The sequence below is a fragment of the Perca fluviatilis genome, chromosome 23 (assembly GCF_010015445.1).
Source record: "Perca fluviatilis chromosome 23, GENO_Pfluv_1.0, whole genome shotgun sequence".
NCBI classification, from domain to species: domain Eukaryota; kingdom Metazoa; phylum Chordata; class Actinopteri; order Perciformes; family Percidae; genus Perca; species Perca fluviatilis.
In genome coordinates this window covers 4,301,611-4,323,201 of record NC_053134.1, presented here as the reverse complement: position 1 = coordinate 4,323,201, position 21,591 = coordinate 4,301,611, and the positions used below count along the sequence as shown (strand labels likewise).

General features: G+C 42.6%; 1 protein-coding gene across 6 annotated transcripts in view; it reads right to left on the bottom strand.

Annotated features, from left to right (window-relative positions):
* LOC120553538 (plexin-B2-like) overlaps window positions 1–21,591 on the bottom strand; it is a 247,366-nt gene that overhangs the window by 124,836 nt on the left and 100,939 nt on the right. For all 6 annotated transcript variants that reach the window (XM_039792062.1, XM_039792061.1, XM_039792060.1 and 3 more), the window contains one exon: window positions 20,329–20,381. The gene's annotated coding sequence lies outside the window, so the exon portion shown is untranslated. The remainder of the gene's footprint in view (window positions 1–20,328; window positions 20,382–21,591) is intronic.

Sequence of the window (21,591 nt, the reverse complement as noted above, 5' to 3'; positions counted from 1 at the left end):
AACGCCAGACCTTCCTCCACAGCGCTGCCGAGGAGGGTCTGGCTAGTCCACACATCCTTCCGGGATGGGAGAAAAATGTGCTCTGGTTTATTGGCATTTCTTTAAACCAATCACAATCGTCTTGGGGCGAAGATAAGCGCCGGACAGAAGTCAAAGACACAAACATCTGCACATGCGTTTCAGGAGAAAGTGAAAACACATCTGTCTTTTCAGAGACCATGTTGGGTCAAATGCTTCAGATACAAATGCATGAGAAACGTTTCCAAAATAATAATAATAATAAATAAATATATATATATATATATATATATATATATATATATATATATATATATATATATATATATATATATATATATATATATAATACTGTATCTTGACAACACTATTGACTGCCACCTTTCTTATACACCTTGCAGTGTTCAATTTCTATTTTTTAAATCTGGAGAAATCTCAGTTTTATTATTGCCAACGTCTGCTGTGATTGTGACTTCGTATTCCAACAAACCGTTAAGAAAAAGCAGAGACAATGTGGAGAAAAGGACACAGGTGATACTGTCCACAGAAACTAAGCCAGGTTTTTACACCAAAATACGGTTTCTAATGATGATTCAAGTAAATTTGGCAGCAGATGGTAACTTCTTTAATTTCATTTGCCAGATTTCAGTCCAACTTCCAAACCGACACCTTTCTGATGAAGTGCTTTGTTTAAAAAGGGCCCAAGGAAAAGTTTGCCTTTTTCTATTTTCTGTGTGTGTTGTGTTTGGGCTGTTTCATCCTGGCCCCCATAAGGGTTTCTAATGACCAATTTACATAATTAACATGCTGAGGCATGGCAGGCTGCCTCGGTCACACTCACACTCACACACACACACACACACACACACAGTAGTTAAATTGACTCAAAGCCAAAACTCCCTCCTCCTTTCTAGGCTTTTATTCCTCCATTTACTCTGAAATCCTTCTTTTGCTCCCGTTGTCAATATTCTCATTATACACTCTGTGTTCTGTCTTTGTGTCGGCGTACTGAATGGCTACAAGATGTTAACCGCCACATCAGTAAAATGTAGAGGTATTTGCTGCTCAAAAATGACAAAAACAGGAAGACAAAAACCAGAACAACCAATATGGTCACAAGATGAGTCCACGTCAATCAGGATGTAGTGAGTAAAGAGCCACTCTGGTTCCAAAAACACACCAAACATTAAAACTGTATAATAAATGTTTCCAGCAGTGATTTAAAGCGGAGGTGGACCACCTCTGCTAACATCATGAGCGTTCAAAACCATTTTATGGAATAAACACAACAACAACAACAAAAACGGGCAGTAAATGCCACATATTAATGGAGTTGTCTGTTGTTTAGGCCATTGTCCACATACAAAAATGTAACACAACATGAGTCTGGGTGGCTTACCAACTCGGCTTAAAGCGCAACTTTTGCCAAAATGCAACCTAGGGTCTTTTTGTGAATGTACCCGAGTCAAACTTTCATTTAAACACATAATTAGGACGGAAACACCACTTTTAAGATTGCCTGTATTCTCGTTTTTCGGTCAAATGGCCTTTTGAATGGAAGAGCTAGGGGCACTACTGCGATTGCATCAAAATCACTATTTCTAAACCCAAGATGGCAGGGTGCGGAAAAACCAACCGCTACAGTGAGTTGTGCAAAACCTTTCTTTTTAGTAAAATAGTGATTTTGATGCTCACAACTTGAATCTACCGCTGTCACTGACAGTGTGTCAGTCAGTCTAACTGCTGTACTCAGATCAGCCCTCCATCATAGTTTCCTCACACAAAAAAGTTAACTAACAAGGCTGCGCCAATGAAAATACAATTTAATGTGAAGGAAAAAGAGGAATGCTAATTCACTTGGAGACAAAGTGTGTGTGTGTGTGTGTGTGTGTGTGTGTGTGTGTGTGTGTGTGTGTGTGTGTGTGTGGGTATTGACTCGAACAGTGAGGGGTGTGTCCGGTGTTGTATTTCCAATCTGCAGTCTGAATGGAGAGTCTGAGAACACACTTGACTGCCATAATGAGGTACTCTCACTACTGTGTGTGTGTGTGTGTGTGTGTGTGTGTGTGTGTGTGTGTGTGTGTGTGCGCGCGCACGCTGAACCCAGAGCTCTTATGGGTACCAAGGGAGGGGTGAAAGAGAGAGTGAAGAAAAAGGGATAAAAAGTAAGAAAGAGAGCTGAAAGAGGAACTAGAATCCCTGGAGTTCCTCCCCTCCGTCTCACCCTCCGCTCTCGCCTGTACAAACATGTTCCCGCCCTCCTCCCCTCGTCCTCTCGTCCTCCACTTTTTTCTTTTCAACGGCCCTCTTTATCTCTCTTCTTCCTCCTCATCTTTCTCGCCGCTGAAACACAAAACCCTTGTAATCCCCGTGATCCAGGCCAGTCCAGAGGGGAAGGGAAGAGAGAGGGGGGGGGGGGGGAGGGGGGGGGGGGGGGGGGGGGGGGGGGGGGGGGGGGGGGGGGGGGGGGGGGGGGGGGGGGGTGGGGAGGGGGGGGGGGGGGGGGTGGGGGGGGGAAAAATTTTTTTGTTTTTTTTTGTTTTTAATTTTATCATGTCGGTCTCCTCTGTACACACGACATCTAACCCTAACCCGTCTGTCGTAGTGTGACTGGTTAGGTCTCCGTCAGTCCCCCTGCTCCACATCCTATCCACCAATCACAGCGTCTCTTGGATGAAAACGCCTCTTTAGTGATTCTTAATTTCAAAATCAAGCGACTTTGAGTCCATGAAAAGCGCTATATAAATTCAATTTATTATTATTATTATTATTATTAATTTCCCACCAAGCTGTTACGTGTCAGTTAAACTTCTCATCTCCAATCCTATCTGTGTCCTGAGTTGAAAGACAGCCTACTTTACGGCTTTATTATTCAGTTGTGTGTTCGTGTCGGCCGCTGGCCGTTTCCTAAGGTTCTGAAATGCAAACATTTTTTGCCTTCTTTTTTTTTTTTTTAAAGGACGTGCGCCCGTGAGCACCCACGGAAGAGGAGAACGTAAATAGGCGCCTATGGTCGCTGCGTCCCGAGTCTTAGCGCCGTTTGTGATTGGTTTAGAGAAGTGCAAACAACCCCATAGGGTTGTTTTTTTCCAGTTTTGGCTGCAGTGACAGACAGTAAGCCTTACCTGTTGACGCCTGCGCAGTATGCCCGTGTGTTGACATCGACACGTGTAGCGGGTGCGGTCTAGCATCGACCCCGTTTAAGGGGTATGATTTATTTTTTCTTCTTCTTTTCCGAAGCGAGGGTTGAAAAGTACAGGTGGTGTGGTATTCAGTACTGATTGTAAAGCTCCCAGAGGCAAATCTGTGATCTGTGATATTGGGCTGTGTTAGTCAAACTGACTCGACTATCCTTACAGATTTTTTATTTTTTTTTTAACTCCTTGATATCCACGTTTAGGCCTCCTACGCTGCATTTTACATCACAGGCCACCATTTCGGATTATGGGGAAATGTCTTGTTGGTCAAGGTGATGGGATACTTTACTGAAAACAGTGAGATCTTTCCCACGCGCAGCCAGAAGGAAAAGAATAAAAAATAAAAAATAAATGTTTCCATCCCGAACTGTGAACTCTACAACCATCGGTCAAATCAGACTCAAGTTTTAGAAGCAGCTGAGGCCTCTTAAGCAACCAGTGAAGCTGCGTCCATCTTGAAGGAGGCCCGGCCCAGAGAGATGAAGCTGCTGATGAGCAGTGATTCAGACACAAGTGCTGTGAAGAGAACAAAGGCTCCTCTTCCTCTCTGCGAGGTTTGGTTTATATCAGAGGAGCCTGAGAGAGTCTTTGAGCGTCAAGGAGTCCACCTACTTTACTTTGCAATTTATTTCAGTTGGGAGTGGACGGGTATTTGGCAGCAGACAAAAACCCATCAGAGCATCGCTATCGGGTTGCTTCAGGACACAGTCATCTACTCGGTTGTTGATAATAAGAAGTCTGTTAGCTCTCCTCTTCTCAGTCCAATCACGACGTGATTTAAAGGCAGCAAAGCGTCTCAGGGCGGCGGAAACTATTTACATCACATTTTCTCCCGATTTGGCTGCCGGCTGCCTGCGTTCACAGCGGCGTCGGTGTGTTTTCTACACGGCCGAGCGGTCACCTCCAGGCACCAGAGCTCTCGCTAGAAAAACGGCAATTTCAACACCGACATCTCACACTGACAACACATTTTCTCCCGGTAGATAAGAACATAAACTCTCTGCAGTTGACTTGTTTTAAAGAGTAAAAACAAAAAAGCTTTCACATCAGGGACCTGGGCCCGGATTCCAAAGTCCCGTTCCTTTGATTAGCGTGAACACTGCGTACGGTAGCCGGGCGCGGTGGGTCGATCCGTGCTCGAGTCCCATTTGAAAAGGGGCTCTCGAGTTCGGTTCAAGCGTCCTCTAGTCTGGACCGACGACAGTTCATGTCCAGCACGCAGCGCCGGATGGGTGTCGCCGCTGTCAAACTCCGTTCTCTTCGGGAAACAATCAACAAACTTCGAGCTAGCGAGCTACACGCTGAAAACGGCAGGTTTTGGAAAACAAATTTGGATCATGCAACAAGGCAGGCCTGCTTGGTTCTTTCGGGGAATGACTTTAAAGATTTACAAAGAATATGTTGACATAATTTCCTCTCTAACTGGGACCGACTGGTGGGATTGCTGTGGACGAATTACACACGGAGATGCACTGGGAAGTAGGGCTGGGCGATATGGAGAAAATCAAATATCACGATATTTTTGACCAAATACCTCGATATATATACCGCAACGATATTGTAGTGTTGACTATTGGTGCTTTCACAAAATATTTACACATCAGTAATGTGGATATAAGGTCTAAGTGAGTAAAGGCAAATAATAGAACAGTTACAACAGTCTGGTGAGTTCAGAAAAGTACATCACTTTACTGTAACGCAGCCTTTAAAACCAGGAAAAGACACTTATGTCATATTACGATATTACGATATCCAAAATCTAAGAGTATATCTAGTCTCATATCACGATATCGATATAATATTGATATATTGCCCAGCTCCACTGGTAAGAGCCAATGAGGTTTAACCATGTATCAGCTAATTTAACCCTCCCGTTGTCCTTGGGTCTAATTTGACCCATTTTCAAAAAGTTTCTATATCAGAAATTTGGGCTTTCTTTCAACCAAATTGTCAAAAATAAATAAATAAATAAAAAATAAAAATTCAGGAATAGTGTCAAAAAGATGACCAAAATTTTGACAATTTTTTTCTTCAAATTTTGAAACCAACACAAGGGTTAAATAGCTGACGTTACTGTATAGTGTGAACAAACTTCATTTCATATTGTATGTGGCGTTCTCTTTTGCAGGGTGCAAATGTTCCACCAAATCAAGTTCTAAGAGACTATTTAGCAGAGCCACCATCGCTGCGTCCGGAGCTTGGCGCCGCCCAGGACGATTATGATTGGTTTAAAGAAATGCAAACAACCCAGAGCGTTTTTTTTTCCTCCTATCCCAGAAAGCATCTGGGGTGTAGCCAGACCTTACTCCGCAGCGTTGTGGAGACAGAGCTGGCCATGTGAGACTATGCATACTCTGGTATGGTTTGCGAAAACCAATTGTACCAAACTGCGGAAGTGCACTGCTATTTAATGCGACTACAAGGAGTTTTTAACTAGTTAATAATTTAATACTGATGCCTCTTTATTAGATGGCAGCAAACACAGACCTGTTTGCATCTGACTTCACTCATAGCCAATTGATTTACACTTTTTTATCCCTTGCGGTCTCAAATTTTTTTTTCAATATTTTTCAAAGAGTAATGATTGCCTTTAATGGGACCTTTCACAGGACAACAGCCCAAGACTGATAAAAAACGAATTTACGACCTAAAACGCTCTAGTTAAACTGTGTCCAACAGCTTGGAGTTAGTTGTAAAAGATGTTTTAAGACTTTCTCGGGACGTACAACCACCCTGCTGAACAAAACAAAAGGAAAAAGTGGAAAAAAGGCCACGTTCGGTTGAAAAATAATTGCTTCTAGTTGCACAATCCTGGAAAATAAAAGAAACTTAAACCCTGACAAGAGAACAGTCACAGCAGAGGAGCAGAGAAATGGTTTAATTCAAAATGATGACAGTGAATGATTCAGGAGATCAAAATGATCCAGGAGATTAAAAATCCAGCCTGTAGCAAAATCTGGGGGCAAGGAGGGGAGAGACAGTGAGGGGGGCGGGGGGAGAACAAAAATCTTTAGAAAATAGTTTCATTATCTTCCTAAAGCCTTCCTGAAGCTTTTGGAAAATGTTTGAATAGTTGAAAAGGAGAGGCACACTGTTGTTTACACGCACACACGCACAGCTCTAAGGGAAGATGATCTATACAGAATCATTTTATTCTCCAATTAAATCCTTCCAGATGCACCCGAAGAATATCTGAATGAAGAAAATAAATAAATAAATAAATCACACACACACACACACACACACACACACACACACACACACACACACACACACACACACACACACACACACACACACACACACACACACACACACACACACACACACACACACAGGATTCATGCTTCCTGATGAAAAACAAAACACTCATTTGTCACGGGCCACTGCCTTGTCACACACACGCACACACACACAGAGATACACACACACACACACCGATACAGACACACAAACACACACACAGAATCACACATACAGACAAACACACAAATACAGACACACAGAACCAGACATATATATATATATATACACACACACACACACACACACACACACACACAGAACCAGACACACAAACACACGGGCACACACACACACACACACACACACACACACACACACACACACACACACACACACACACACACACACACACACACACACAGAACCAGACACACAAACAAGGACTGGCCATCTGGCACTTTCCTGGTGGGCCGATGGCCTTTTTGGGCCGACTGCCGACACTTTTTCGGTCCGGCCCGTGAACAGGCCCATAAAAGTGGTCGGCCTAGATCGGCGGACGCTGCCAAAAGTGTCCAACTGCCAGACATGTTCTGGGCAGTAGCAGGACCTCCATCAGCTGCCGTGGCTGATGATGGCGGTGGCCACATTTCATTCAACAAAGTAGCCTACATCATAATAATAAGCAAAGCACCACCATCAGGTTCATCTAACCTTAAGCTTGTGCATTTGTGTCCTTAAAGTAGCCCAGAGAAACGCTGCACATCACGCCAACTTTCTTAAGGAGGTAGGTAGTGGTCTGACCGACGAGCGTCTGGAATTATCCTGATGCACTTCATGTTACTTCACTCAATTTGTCCATTCTCTTTCATTACAGTACAGGCCAAAAGTTTGGACACACCTTCTCATTCAATGTGTTTCTTTATTTTCATGACTATTTACATTGTAGATTCTCACTGAAGGCATCAAAACTATGAATGAACACATATGGAATTATGTACTTAACAAAAAAGTGTGAAATAACTGAAAACATGTCTTATATTTTAGATTCCTCAAAGTAGCCACCCTTTGCTTTTTTTGATAACTCTGCAAACCCTTGGTGTTCTCTCAATGAGCTTCATGAGGTAGTCACCTGAAATGGTTTTACCTTCACAGGTGTGCTTTGTCAGGGTTAATTAGTGGAATTTTTTCCCTTATTAATAAAAAACTGAACTGAATCAACTCTCCGATTCAGTCGACATAAAGCCATCAAACGTCTCAGTCTTTCCCTTTCATGTCACACTACATTATGTTACAACAACAAAACTAAATCCAGCCAGATGACAAGCGTCTCCTGTAATAACTCAAAAGGTCGGCCAAATCTCTGAAGCCTAACGAGCTCATTAACGACCTGTCAATCAAAAACATCAAAGACCATGCCCAGGACAGAGAAGAAGAAGAAGAAGTATATTCGGAAACCTTCCCAACTGCGTGACCACGAGACCGTAACGTGCACACATTTTATTTCATGAGACATAAAAGGCTGAATTTGACTTTCATTTGTTGGTGTTTTTTTTTTTACATGTTGAATCAATGCAGCGGCTTTTGCCAGCGCGGATAAGCAGTCGCCTGCTGAGATCTGGCACAGCCGTGTTTTCGCTTGACTACTCCGATCTCCCACATCAAGTGAACTACCCACAGCGCGCTGTTCCCTCGCAGTTTGGTTTAATCGATGCAGCATTTCAGAAGTGACTGAAATGTTTTCTAAACCGATGCAAAGCTCGGGTTATATATGCTGGACAGTTAGGAAACGAGAGCCACATAAGTACAAAAAAAACCCAACATATTTCTTTGTTTTGACAAAGAAAATCTACTTTTTTTTTCAGCCACATCTTATGGCCTTCAACAGTGGATGCTCACTTGTCTTGGAAGTGGGACTTTTTAGTAAGAATTAGTGTTTCCAAGGTGACGAATGAAGCTTGACAGGAAGCCAGCAGGAATGAGAAGTCCTAAAAGTGCTCAGATGAATAAAGGAGGCTATGTTTTCGATTCGGTTCGCTTTGGTCCGTTTGTTTAGCCTAGAAATCTAGACCCACCCTAGCGGCAGCAAATGTAATTTGCAGCCAGGGTCAGTCCAGCAGCTCTCCGTTGGCTTGCGAGCTGGAAAAAAACAAATTCTGGTCAGGCCAATCACATCGTGTATAGAGTCGGTGGGCGGGGCTTAACATAATGACGGCAGAGTTGCGACAGTTCTGCATGAGTTCCCTGCTATTTGAAAACAAAGAAGATGGCAGCTGCTGCTGCTGGGAACAGCGGTCTTCTGGAAGACTTGGAGTTCAGCTTTTCTTTGAGAAAAGAACAAAGAACGGCACTGAAGTCATTCTTAAAGAAGGAAGATGTGTTCGGAGTTTTGCCGACCGGATACGGTAAAAGTTTAATCTATCAACTAGCGTTGCTGTTCCTGGTTGGAGCGCTATCCTATTGCGTGCAGAGGGAATTTGAAAGACAACCGTTTTCCCGCCCCTCGGATTGAGCCCTGCCAATGGGGAGTTCCCAGACCCAACACCTGGATGTGGGTCTGGCTTGTCAGGCTGCCGTTTGTTAGCAGGATTACGGAAAAAAACTGCTGGCCCGATTTTCATCGATCTTGGTGGAAGGGTGTAGCATGTGCCAATGAAGAACCCATAACATTTTGACGGGGCACATACAGTAATTATTTTTCACTTTTGTTAACACCGCGAGATACGGCAGGACATTTGGCTTTGGCCGAGGTCTGTGCTCTCTGAGTGCCTTTCTAGTTACCCGTAATGTGTTTAGAAGAAGAAAAAAAATTATTCTGAGTAAACAACTCCAGAATAAAACCTTTTTTTCCATTTGTCCGGTGGGGCAAGTAAAACATTTTTCTTTTTAAATAAATAGTAGAGAGAAAATCCCGCACACTGACCATTACGCAAGCAATAATTTATTAGAAAAATACAACGTTTCGGTCTCAGACCTTCATCAGGTAAATTTACCTGATGAAGGTCTGAGACCTAAAACGTTGTATTTTCTAATAAATTATTGCTTACGTAATGGCCAGTGTGCGGATTTTCTCTACTATTTTGATCTGTTGCCTTTGATCATAACTACGCACCTGCCCGACAAAAGAGGTGTGCAAAAAGTTTTTTCACTCTTTTTAAATAAATAAAACGTCAACAAGAAAAAAAAGAAAATTGCAAAACAAAGCAAAGTAAAAACAAAGCCTTAAATGTTGGGAAAAAAAATTAAAGCGGCCAAAAGCGTAAAAAGAAATGCCGAAAAAAAACATCACAAGCGGCAATTCAATTCTTGATTGGCAACATTCAAGTCAAATCATTCAATAAGCTTTTTTCACGGCCGAAGAGAAAACAATAACGTCATGTATGATACGACGGCCAGTGGCTTGTTAAATTGACTTGCCGGACGTGGCGTTTTACTTGCCCCGGGCCATCAGGCAACCCTTATTGTTGAACCCTTAAACCGCAGCGCTGCGGAGGAGGGTCTGGCTAGTCCACACAGCATTCCTGGATGGGAGAAAAACGTGCTCTGGTTTATTGGCATTTCTCTAAACCAATCGCAATCGTTTTGGGCGGCGCTAAGCGCCGGACGGAGCCACGAAGCCTCTGCGAAATAGCCTCTGGAAGGAACTTGTTTTGGTGGAACATGTGTAAGTTCAAAAGTTGTTTTAGTCGTGCAACAGAAAACTCAGATTGGACAGATAGTCTAGCTAGCTGTCTGGATTTACCCTGCAGAGATCTGAGGAGCAGTTAACCAGAGTCCTCACAAATCAGCCGGAGTTCAAAATTCCAACACAGAGAAAGAGGAAGGTGACTGACATCCGGCCAAAAAAAAGGGACATCCAGCGGAATATCAGGCGGCAACGGAGCAATCCCGGAGCTCAATGGTGTTTTTATCCCCCAACTAGGGCTGGGCGATATGGAGAAAATCAAAAATCACGATATTTTTGACCAAATACCTCGATATCGATGCCGCAACGATATTGTAGTGTTGACTATTGGTGCTTTCACAAAATATTTACACAATGAGATTTTTGATAAATAATCATCAGTAATATGGATATAATGACTAAGTGGGTAAAGGCAAATAATAGAACAGCTACAACAGTCTGGTAAATTCAGAAAAGTACATCAGTTTACTGTAATGCAGCCTTTAAAACCAGGAAAAGACACCACTACAAACAGGGTATAAGGGGTATAAGAGACTTAAGAACCAAGTTACACGCCCATGAACAAAGTTTGTGGCTGAAAGCTCCGGAAAAATACCAATAATAGGACCTTGTGCTAGGAACATTTTCCAAAGTCAATAATAACGAAGCTTCTCAATGCAGAACTAGCTTTCAAAGAGTCAGTGTGAACCATTCAATTCTATTTTTAAAGGCTTAAACGTGGACGCAATGTAACAAATATGTCATGATCTAGTTCCGTGAAGATTTAGGACGCACACACATTCACACAAATGTGTGTGATGGAGGCAGGAAAGAGGACACTTGTCATTTACTGTAACACTTTGAGTCCGTAAAGCTCCACCGAGATCTCCGTCACATGTGAAAGACATTACCCCCGGAGCTGTTGTTACGGAGCGAGTCCGTTTTTAAGAAGTAAGAAATGGAGAGAATAATAGAGAAAAGAGGCTGTGGAGAGCAGTGAGGTAAGCTGTTAAAGCCATCAGAGGCAGGGAGGGTTCCCGCTGTTGTCCATAAAAGCTTAAATGTAGCAGACAGCTTAGAGAGTCTGCTTCAGTACTTTTCCTCCTCCCCTCCCTCCACCCTTTTCACTTCTCCTCTGCAGCATTTCAAAGTTCATGTATATAAAACATGAGCTGCAGGTCTTCCTGATTCAGCCATTTCTGTGTTCACAAAGAAAAGGAATCAAACAGTCGGCTCTTGGCTGCGCTGCTGTGAAGTCCACAATACACACGTTGTATGACCAAATAATGGACACCGCGGGCCAGCACTTAACAGAGAGGGGGGAAGCAGGAGGAAATGAGGAAGAAGAAAAGACACAGCCGCTCAAATGCATTTAAATTAAATTCAGAAAAATTCAAGAAACTAAGGACAAAGAGAAAGATGAAACCCAACGGTGGACTTTATTACTGTCTAGTGTCGGGTACGACTAGGACTGGGTATCGTTCAACAATATTCCATATTCCAATATAATACCAGTACCGATACCGGTTCCTAAACGAGACTTATTTCAATACCACTATCAGAAAACAAAAATGAAATTACAACCGTTCTTTAATGTTGCCGACTGTCGGTTTTTTTGGCTCTTATTTTAGATCTTGGTTCAGACATCGTTTTAAATGTAAATGTTTTTATATAGCGCTTTTCTAGTCTTAACGACTACTCAAAGCGCTTTTACATAGTACAGGAACCATTCACCATTCACACACATTCATACACTGGGGCCAAGGCTGCCGTACAAGGAGCCACCTGCTCATCAGATAATCATTCACACACAAATGTGTGTGAATGCCCAAGGACACTTCGACATGAGACTGCAGGGCCAGGGATCGAACCACCAACCTTCCAATTGGCAGGCGACCTCTCTACCACTGAGCCACAGCTCCGGCAGGTAGCACCGGCATCGAAAAAAATAAAAAGACCCAAATGATAGGCAACCCCGTTACTGTCAAACGGCATGTGGGCATGACTGATGAAGTGGTAATTAATAATAACTGATTAATGGATCCCTCGGGGTCAAATATGAGCTACTGTACGGGACACTGCGAAGCTGTCCCAAACAGCTGGTCTCTATAACTCACTGCTGTTACACGACAGCTACTTCAGCCACCGCATGGGATGACTTGGATCTTTCGAGTGTCTGTGGAATAAGCCGTGAGAGACAAAAGGAAGCCCGCTGTGATGAAGAAGTGTCTTCTTGCTACATTAAACTCGGTGGGAAAGTATTTAAGATGCTTCAATGTGAAGTGAGACAAAAAACTAAACACGGTTTTCATTTTCACGCAGTTAACAGATCTGGGTTTTTTCAGTAAGTTATGCGTCCTTATAAACACCGGATCTGAGAACACTGATCACATGTTGGAATAGATTTTCTGAAGGAAACTTTGCAGCGCAGAATCTCACTCCGAAGAGGGACGAAACCTGAACCAGATGTTCTCCTGACGAAGCCTTTAACCCTCATGTTGTCCTCGGGTCCTTTTTTATTTTTACGATTCTTTTTGGGGGTATTTTTAGGCCTTTATTTCCACAGGACAGATGAAGACATGAAAGGGGGAGAGAGAGAGAGAGAGAGAGAGAGAGAGGGGGGGGATGACATGCAGCAAAAGGGCCGCAGGTCAGTGTCGAACCTGCGGCCGCTGCGTCGAGGAGTAAACCCCTATATGTGTGCGCCTGCTCTACCAACTGAGCTAACCCGGCCACTCCTCGGGTCAAATTTGACCGGTTTTCAAAAAAAATTTATATCAGAAAATATGAGACGTCGATAAAGCGGCGAAAATGTAAAAAAAAAAAAAAATGTCAAAACCACACAAAAAAACATGTCAAAAATAAGCACCCAAAACATTGAAAAAGTGACAAAACATTGGGCGAAAGCTGAAAAAAAGTCCCAAAAAGCGATTAAAATTTTGTGAAAAAAAAGTGACCGTTTTGGTCACTTTTTTAAAAATTTTAATCGCTTTTTGGGACTTTTTTTCAGCTGGAAAAACAAAAACAAAAAAACACTCAAATGTAAAACACAACATTTTGAAAAAAAAATGACTGAAACATTGAAATAGGGACAACAAAAGTGTTTTTGTTCCATGGTTGACGGGAAGACAACACAAGGGTTAAAAAGAAGTAGAAAAAGACCTGATAGTAATGACAACAAGCAGCGGTAGCCAGGAAAGGATCTGTGGAAGTTCACTGCAAGAAAAAAAAATTAAAAATAAGACCTATTGCAGCAAATAAAAATGAAAGGCAAAACAAAGAGCGGACCGACTCTCTTCTGGTCCAATCCCAGGGCAACTCTTGGAGCAGCTAAAAGAAAATAGTATAAAGCCTTCCACCGCAGTGTAGCAGCCACACTCGGCTGGCTAACACAGAAAAGAAAATAAGAAAAAACACACACACACACACACACACACACACACACACACACACACACACACACACACACACACACACACACACACACACACACACACACACACACACACACACACACACACACACACACACACACACACAGAAATTACTGGCAACGATCCTGCAGCTTTTCAGTCTGACCGCACACACATAAACACACCACAGTACCAGTTGGCAGCTGATAAAAGTCTGCTCCGAGTCATCAACTTAGCCTTCTCGTCCCTTTCTCCCTCTCACTAACTTTTTCCTCCTTTCCGTTTTTGTTCTTTTCTGCCGTTTCTTTTTCTTCCTTTCCGCTGCTTTCATCCTTATTGGCTTTCTTCAATGGCTTTGAAACTTTTTAAACTCCATCGTTTCTGGTTTTCTTGTAGTGTCCCTCCATATTCCATTTTTCATTTGAGTCCAAGACCCTTTTCTTCCTCCGAGTCCTTTCCTTCATAATTTTCTTCCTTCCATCATCCCTTCCTTTCATTCTTCCTTCCTCCGTTCTCTTCCTTCTATCACTGTCCGTCCTTTCTCCCATTACTCCTTTTCCCCCCTTCCTTTCTTCTTTCCTTCCTTCCTTCTTTCCATCATTCCTTCCTCCCTCCCTTTTATCCTTCGTCCCTTCCTTCCATCCCTACTTCTCTTCCATCATTCTGTCCTTACTTCCTTCCATTACTTCTTTAATTCTTTCCTCCCTTCCTCCTTTCCATCAGTCTGTCCTTCCTACCACCAGTCCGTCCGGTCCTGCTTTTCATTCCTCTTTTCCTCTTTCCTTCCACACTTCTTTCCATCATTCCTTCCTTCCTTCCTTCTTTCTTTCTTTCTTTCTTTCTTTCTATCGCCCCCCCCTATCTGTCTCTGCATCATTAAGGTTATGGATTAATGAGCTGATTAAGGAGATATAATGACAAAGATGGACACACACTGAGTTTTGTCAGGTCTGAGGAGATGTTTGCCATCTGTGTGTGTGTGTGTGTGTGTGTGTGTGTGTGTGTGTGTGTGTGTGTGTGTGTGTGTGTGTGTGTGTGTGTGTGTGTGTGTGTGTGTGTGTGTGAATCCAGTCAAAACCAGGCAACTCACATTTCATGCAGTGATGAATTTCTGGGATTAAATCCAAACACAACACACACGCACGCACACACGCACGCACACAGAGAGAGAGAGAGAGAGTTGCAGCAGTGAGCTAAGTGATGAAATGATGAAGATTAATAGCAAAGTGAAAAAGAGATGCCTTACTGAAAGCTCTTTTCGATATCCAAACGTCTTAAAGTTGTGTTTACTGAACCTGCGGTGATATTAATCAATCACTACAGCTGACTGATGTGGCTTTGACAGGGTCAGCATTGATATGTTTTGGACTGAATCTGTTGAGAACTCGTGGTTTGTACTGAATATTTAAAGAGAAAACAGTGTTACTGAGTTTCTATATAAAGTCACATACTAATAAATAAAAACAACTGTTAAGATTGTATCGGAGACTGTTTTTGTAGAAAGAAGAAGTGGACGGGCGAGTGTGTGACAGCAGAGATTCTCAAGCCGACAGCAAGTCCCAAGTTAGTCAACACAAATATTAAGTCTTGTCAAAGTGGTTCCCACATCAAAAGACGAGTTCAAGTCCGGCCAGAACAAATCCCAAGGACAGTCTTTTGAGGCGTGTCCAAGTAAAGTCTCAAGACTTATCAAAACAATTTTCAAGTCTCACTGCTATGGAATCAAATGAGGGTCATTCATATTTTGAGCTTGTAAAAAGTTTTGTGGCTGTAGATTTATTCCGTGCATGACAGTGTAATTCAATTTTGTGGAGGAATATTTTCAAACGGTGAGGTTTTGCCAAGTCCGAGCAATGGACACACAAATGTCCTATCTGCACGTGCGACCCTGAAGTTACAAGCACAAGTTATGAGTTACAAGGACGAATTTTGACCCTACGCTGAAGGAGGCTCTGGCTACTCCTTACAGCATTCGGGGATGGGAGGAAAACATGCTCTGGTTTGATGGCATTTCTTTTAACCAATCTAAATTGTCACGGGCGTTGCTAAACTCCGCCCAGAGCCGCTGCAAAATACTCGTGCGAGAGAAAACTCAGATTGGACAGATAGTCTAGCTAGCTGTCTGGATTTACCCTGCAGAGATCTGAGGAGCAGTTAACCATAGTCCTCACAAATCCACCGGAGGTTAGAACGCCAACACAAAGAAAGAGGAAGGAAACGGAAAATACACTAATCTGGCGGAATTTCCTGGTGTTTGGTGTTTTTTGCCTCCAACGTCTCCTTCCAGGCAAAGGTTATGTTTAGGGTTAAGGTTAGGGTTAGGTGCCTGGAAGGCGCCGTTGGAGGCAAAAAAACACCATCGAGCGAATTTCCTGCGGCACCGGAGCAATCCCGGAAGTGGAACGTCAAGGATATAGACTTCGCCTGAGCTGACTAGCCAATCAGCACGTTGCCCACTGAATATCCAATCAGAGGAGAAGTCAAACTGTCCAATCAGGGGGCAAAAGCTTCCGTTTGCTCTACTTTGTTCATCTGGAACATGCCGGAATCAACACGGAGGAGCCGAGCCGACTCTATTAGGACACAGGTAGGTTAATTACACAGGTTAGCAAGGAACGTGCCAGTAAAGTTTTAAATCGTAAAATGCACATGCACAGAATAATTCTACACCTACAAAACTTTTGTTTTTACAAGCTCAAAATATTAATGACCCTTATTTGATTCCATACACTGGGGGCAAGTTCAAGTCAAGTCTCAAGGAGAGACGATTAGTCGACTGACAGTTAATTCATTGTAATTGGCAGATAATGACAATAATTAGTTAGGTTAAGCCCTAGTATCAAGTCCAGGTCTATTTGTGGATTGACCCAAGTCTGACTCAAGTCTTTTCAAAAACAATTCTAAAGTCAAGTCCCAAATCATTCGAGACGAGTCTCAAGTCTTGATTTAAAGTCAGTGAAGACTAATGTAATATCAAGTCTCGTCAAAGCAACTCCCAGGTAAATCAAAACAAGTCCAAGTCTTGTCTAAACAAGTCCAGAGTAAGGACTCAAGTCGTTTTACAACAAGTCTCAAACCCCAAGTTAGTGAAGGCAAGTCCAAAATGTAATATCAAGTCTGGTCAAAGCAACTCCCAAGTAAATCAAAACAAGTCCAAAGTCAAGACTCAAGTCAAGTCCCAAGACAGTTGGAAAATATCGAGTCCGTCGCTGCAAGTCTCAAGCCACTCAAGACATGTCCATGTCAAAGAAGTCGAGAGTCAAGTCTTCATAAGCAAATAGCAAGTCAGCTGCAAGTCTTACGTGTCCCTGAGTTGTTTTTACAAACCTGAGACCAAGTCCTTTCAATGCATTAACCTTAATTTAACACTGGAGGTGTGTGGCTATGCAAGGCCTACATCGTGCTGTCTCGGGTAATAACTCTAGACCTGAATGCAAGTCTTTACAGAGACAAGTCAAATATGACTCCAAGTCTCAACTATTAAGTGGACAGCCCTGCTAGTTTATATTTATGTATTTGGGTTAAATTTTAGGATTAGACTTCTAGTCGAGAGCTGGAATTCCAGTTGAGGTTTGAGCTTATATGACTGCGGTTTGCATTATTTTTTCAGGATGAAAAGACATGCAAAAGAAACCATGGACACAAGAATAAAACTGCGCTGAGCCGGACTTATCAGCCGTAGGCGGTCCACCTCAAATATGACTACATACCCTTGTATTTGCTTTCATAAGATTTAAGAGTGACAAGGTACAAGCTCCCATGGAAGGCTGAGAAAATGAAGCCGTTTATGGGAACAAGAACTATTAAAACACACATTGGATAACACAACAGAGGGGAATGAGATATTGAGAACATGGAGGAAAGACGGAAACAGTGATGGATGGAAGACAGAAGGGGAAGTGGAGGAAACACACACAACACAGTGACAAAGCTTTAATGCGAGTTGGCAGACAAAAGCAGATCATAGAAACCATTCAGATCGGACGACCAATCAAATCAACCGGTCGCACTTGGGTTTCACATGGTTCCTGAAGGGCCACATCAATAGTTTTGGACTGAAGCTGCTGATTTCACTAATTGACTTGTCAACTTTAATATAAACTCTTTTCAAAATATATGACTGGAGTGATTTTGTGCAGGATGGAAAAGCCTCTGAAACAATAAACCATGTTGAGCTGAGAAAGAGAAAGCCTTAAATGGACTAAATGGACTCTGCAGCCAGTCACAGAGACTGAGGTATTACAACCATTAACGTGGTAGGTAATGTATGTGTATGTGTGTGTGTGTGTGTGTGTGTGGTAGATAATGTGTACCAGACAGAAAAAAAGGACCTAAACTATGTACAATAATACTGTAGCATTTTTACAGCGAAGCTGACTGAAGCTGCAGACATGCAGCAGCTAACACGACCTCAGGAAGCTCAAAAAGCAACGGGGCTATAACATGGGTCCCCGACTGACTCGCAATGGATCAGTCAGTACAAATCTCACATTATCTGGCCAGATCTTAAATTCTAGTGGAAATCCCAACGTTTCCCAAGACATGAAATGAATATGTCGGATTCAATTTTGAGGGAATTTGTTTTAAATGATGCACAAAGCATCTAGAATATTTCCATTTGAAGGAACGGTGCAGCCATTAAAAGAAAACACAGCGTCTTGGGTTTGAATATTTCAATCAGACAGATACAAAATAAAACCATGAAAAGCCATTTTGGTTCGTCTTTAACACTCTTTCCAACAATCACAACTCCTGGGTTGGAATATTTCACTCGGCGTAAACATCATATAGCTTTATCCGAAGAATAACTTAAAGAGCAACTTCACCCAGTCTAATAATGCAACTTGCCATGCAAACCAGTGATAATAACATGTTTTTGATGTACAGTGATGTAGAGTGGCGTTATGTACAAATCTACATCAAAGATGGGTGTGGTCGCGAGCCAAAACAGATCAAAACCTGACCACACCCAGCTTTCAACCCACAGAGGACAATGGAGCCATGTTTCTCCTCCTTTCAAAATCTAGTGTGGACTCACCCTCACAGGGAAACTGGATGGCAAGGGGTAAACGTCTGCACAAGTATGTAAAGAGAAGCTTTTTCTTTTAGTGCTCGTAAGAAAACATCAATATAACCATCCAATAAAAAAGGGGATGATCAGAAAGTAGCAACAATTTCATTCACAGGGGAGTTGGTGCTTTCCTCTTTTTTAATTGTATTTTTTACAACTATATACAAGTGAGACTGTCCTTCCCCCAAAAACGCTCCCGTAAGTCGTTTGTCAAGCAGCAATTAAGACTCATATTAACGTTTATAGTGGCTGCGCCCGGTGGTGGCCGCCCCGACGAAGTATAAGAGCGCCAAATTCCGCGTTAGGAGGCAGCTTGGGTCAAACCAACACAGGACTTTCACCCAGGAGAACGTTTAAAAATATAAGTAAACTTCATTTTTTAAACTACTACTACGGACAAATAGAACTACACCATTTTCTGCGTCACGTGCGTAACTAAAAGTTAAGCAACGTGATAGATCATTTTAACTAAAACCACAATGTTTTTCTTAACTTAACTTAGTACTTTTTGTGCCTAAATGTAACCAAACTGCAATCGCTTCGCAACATTAACAGCGTTACGTTCTCTGGTTTATGGGTAAGAGGATATGAGGACAGAGAAAAACTCTCCAGTGGGTCGTATTAGAGGGTAGGAATAAACGACCCATATCGTCATATGTGTTTCGCAGTAGGTGAAACAAACTGCCGCCTCAATGCAAAAGTGGTCAGAAATTGGTTGCAACTGTATTACCACCTTGTTCTCAGGTTGCGTGAGGTTTCAAATTTTGAAATAAGCGACCCAGAACATTGCTGGATGCTACCCAGAATCAAGGTGGATGAGAAAATGTTGCAAGATTGGACATGTCGTTGAGGATCTGGCCTTAAGATCTGTAAAGTGTGTTTGTGTGTAAACAAAGGTTTTATTTTAATCACTTATCCACTCGTGATTGACATATTTACCTGGAGCGTAACGTGTGTTAACGCGCTCAGGGGTGTGTGTGTGTGTGTGTGTGTGTGTGTGTGTGTGTGTGTGTGTGTGTGTGCGCGCGCACGTTCGTTCTTGTGCTCTCATATTATCTTTGTGAGGACCAGTTTGAGTTTTAGACCATGAAGTGACATTTTTTCATGGACCAAAAAGACTGTGAAAAATACTTTTAGGGGTAAGTTAGTCAAGTTTGGGTAATTATACTTATTTCTCCGTCTTAAAAACTTGTATTTTTGCCCACCGTAATCATCTTACCACAGTATTAGGAGACCATAAGCTTGTTTGTGTTAGAAAGATCCAGTTCCCCGACAGCAGCCTCAACAACATCATGGAGTTCAAATAGCAGAAGAAAAGCAATATAATAGGAGAGAGAGAGCGGTGTGTGTAGAGTGTCAGTAATTGGCTGATATGTGAGAAGAGTGTTTATATGAGGGGCAGCAGGGTCTCCGCAAGAATTCATTTCTTAAAAAACGGCCTAAAGCCTCAATTAACCCCTTAACCCAACTCCCTGCTCCGCCACACACACACACACATGCACAAAAACCACACAAGAATCTGACCCTGCCAAAATAAACATTCACGTGAACCCACAATGCTTTCTAATGACGGCGGAGGAAGCCTGAAAAGTGATTTGAATACTGAGTGAAAGGGGTGGAAGAGAAAGTAGTTTGATAAGAAACAAAAGCAAAACAAGAAAGTTTTTTTTTTATGACAAGATTTCAGAATAAAAGTCAGAGGAAGATATAATCCTTCCTTACCTGTTCAGCGTTCAGGCCTGTGGATCACTGATGACATCAACCACCAAACTCTCCTAAAGGAAACACAACAAAAATGACTGAAGTTGTAAAATACAGTGTGGGTCAGTGCTGGACAAAGTACTCCGATCTTTTACCCAAGTAAAAGTAGCAATACCACAGTGATGAAAAACTGTTACAAGTAAAAGTCTTGCATTAAAAATGTGGCCATTTTAAACCAGCTCTGTGTCATCCTCGTGTGGGCAGCGTGTTTAGATGAACCATGTTCGGCTTCCCTCTGTGGGAGCAGAAGTCTTCGGTGGCCCTCAGCTGCTCCGCAGGGCGCTTTGTGCGCTGGCGCCACGGACGGAGGCCGAACACCATTCGTCAACACACTGCCAACACTGCCATGACACAGAGCTGGATTTAAATCAGCAAAATATCTCTTTAGGTAAAAGTGCAACAGTATTAGAATTGAAACATTTCAAAGTACCAAAAGTAAAAGTACTCATTATACAGAATAAAATATATTCCGTTTTCAGTCTGACATTGCCTCCACTCTAACCGATTTCTGTGGGGGAGAGGGATTGGATTTCCCCTAACCAATCACTGGAGACCAACGTATCCGCCTGAATCTAAGGTCACGTCAACATACTGGTTTCGCCGGGGATTTAAGAGTGAAGAAGGCAAAGTAAAAACAAACTAGGATCTCTGGAGAAATTGAGACAGCTTGACAACGGCATTAGTCCCGCCACTGGAGGTGATTGGCTTATTATTAGTCCCCCCCCCAGCGGCACTCATTGGCTCGACCATTTTTTAACAGACAGGCCTCTGTTTCCTGTCATGATGCCAGACGAATCAGTCAACCCGGTGGAGTGGGCAGACTTAAATAAATAAATACATGTATTACTTGATTTATATTTTGCATTAATAATCGTTAAGCTGCTAAAAAATGTAGTGTAGTAGAAGTATAAAGTAGCACAAAATGGACGTACTCAAGTAAAGCTGGGTCCATGTAGTCATGCGATATCTAAACACAGCTTGAATGGGCTGAACCGTGAAGGAATCGATAACTGGCCCGAGGGTTGCACTCGGATTACAGGTCAAAACTCTGTGACATGTTTGTCAGTGATTAGCTCCGGGAGGGACTGCATCGTGTTTTGGCGGAGGCCCATATTGCACAACTTGCTGCACTGTTGCTTTTTAACACTTTTACAGCTCTCAGTCCATCTGCTCTTGTAATCTTCCAGCGTCATTGAGGTTTAATATGATGCTATAATTAGAGGA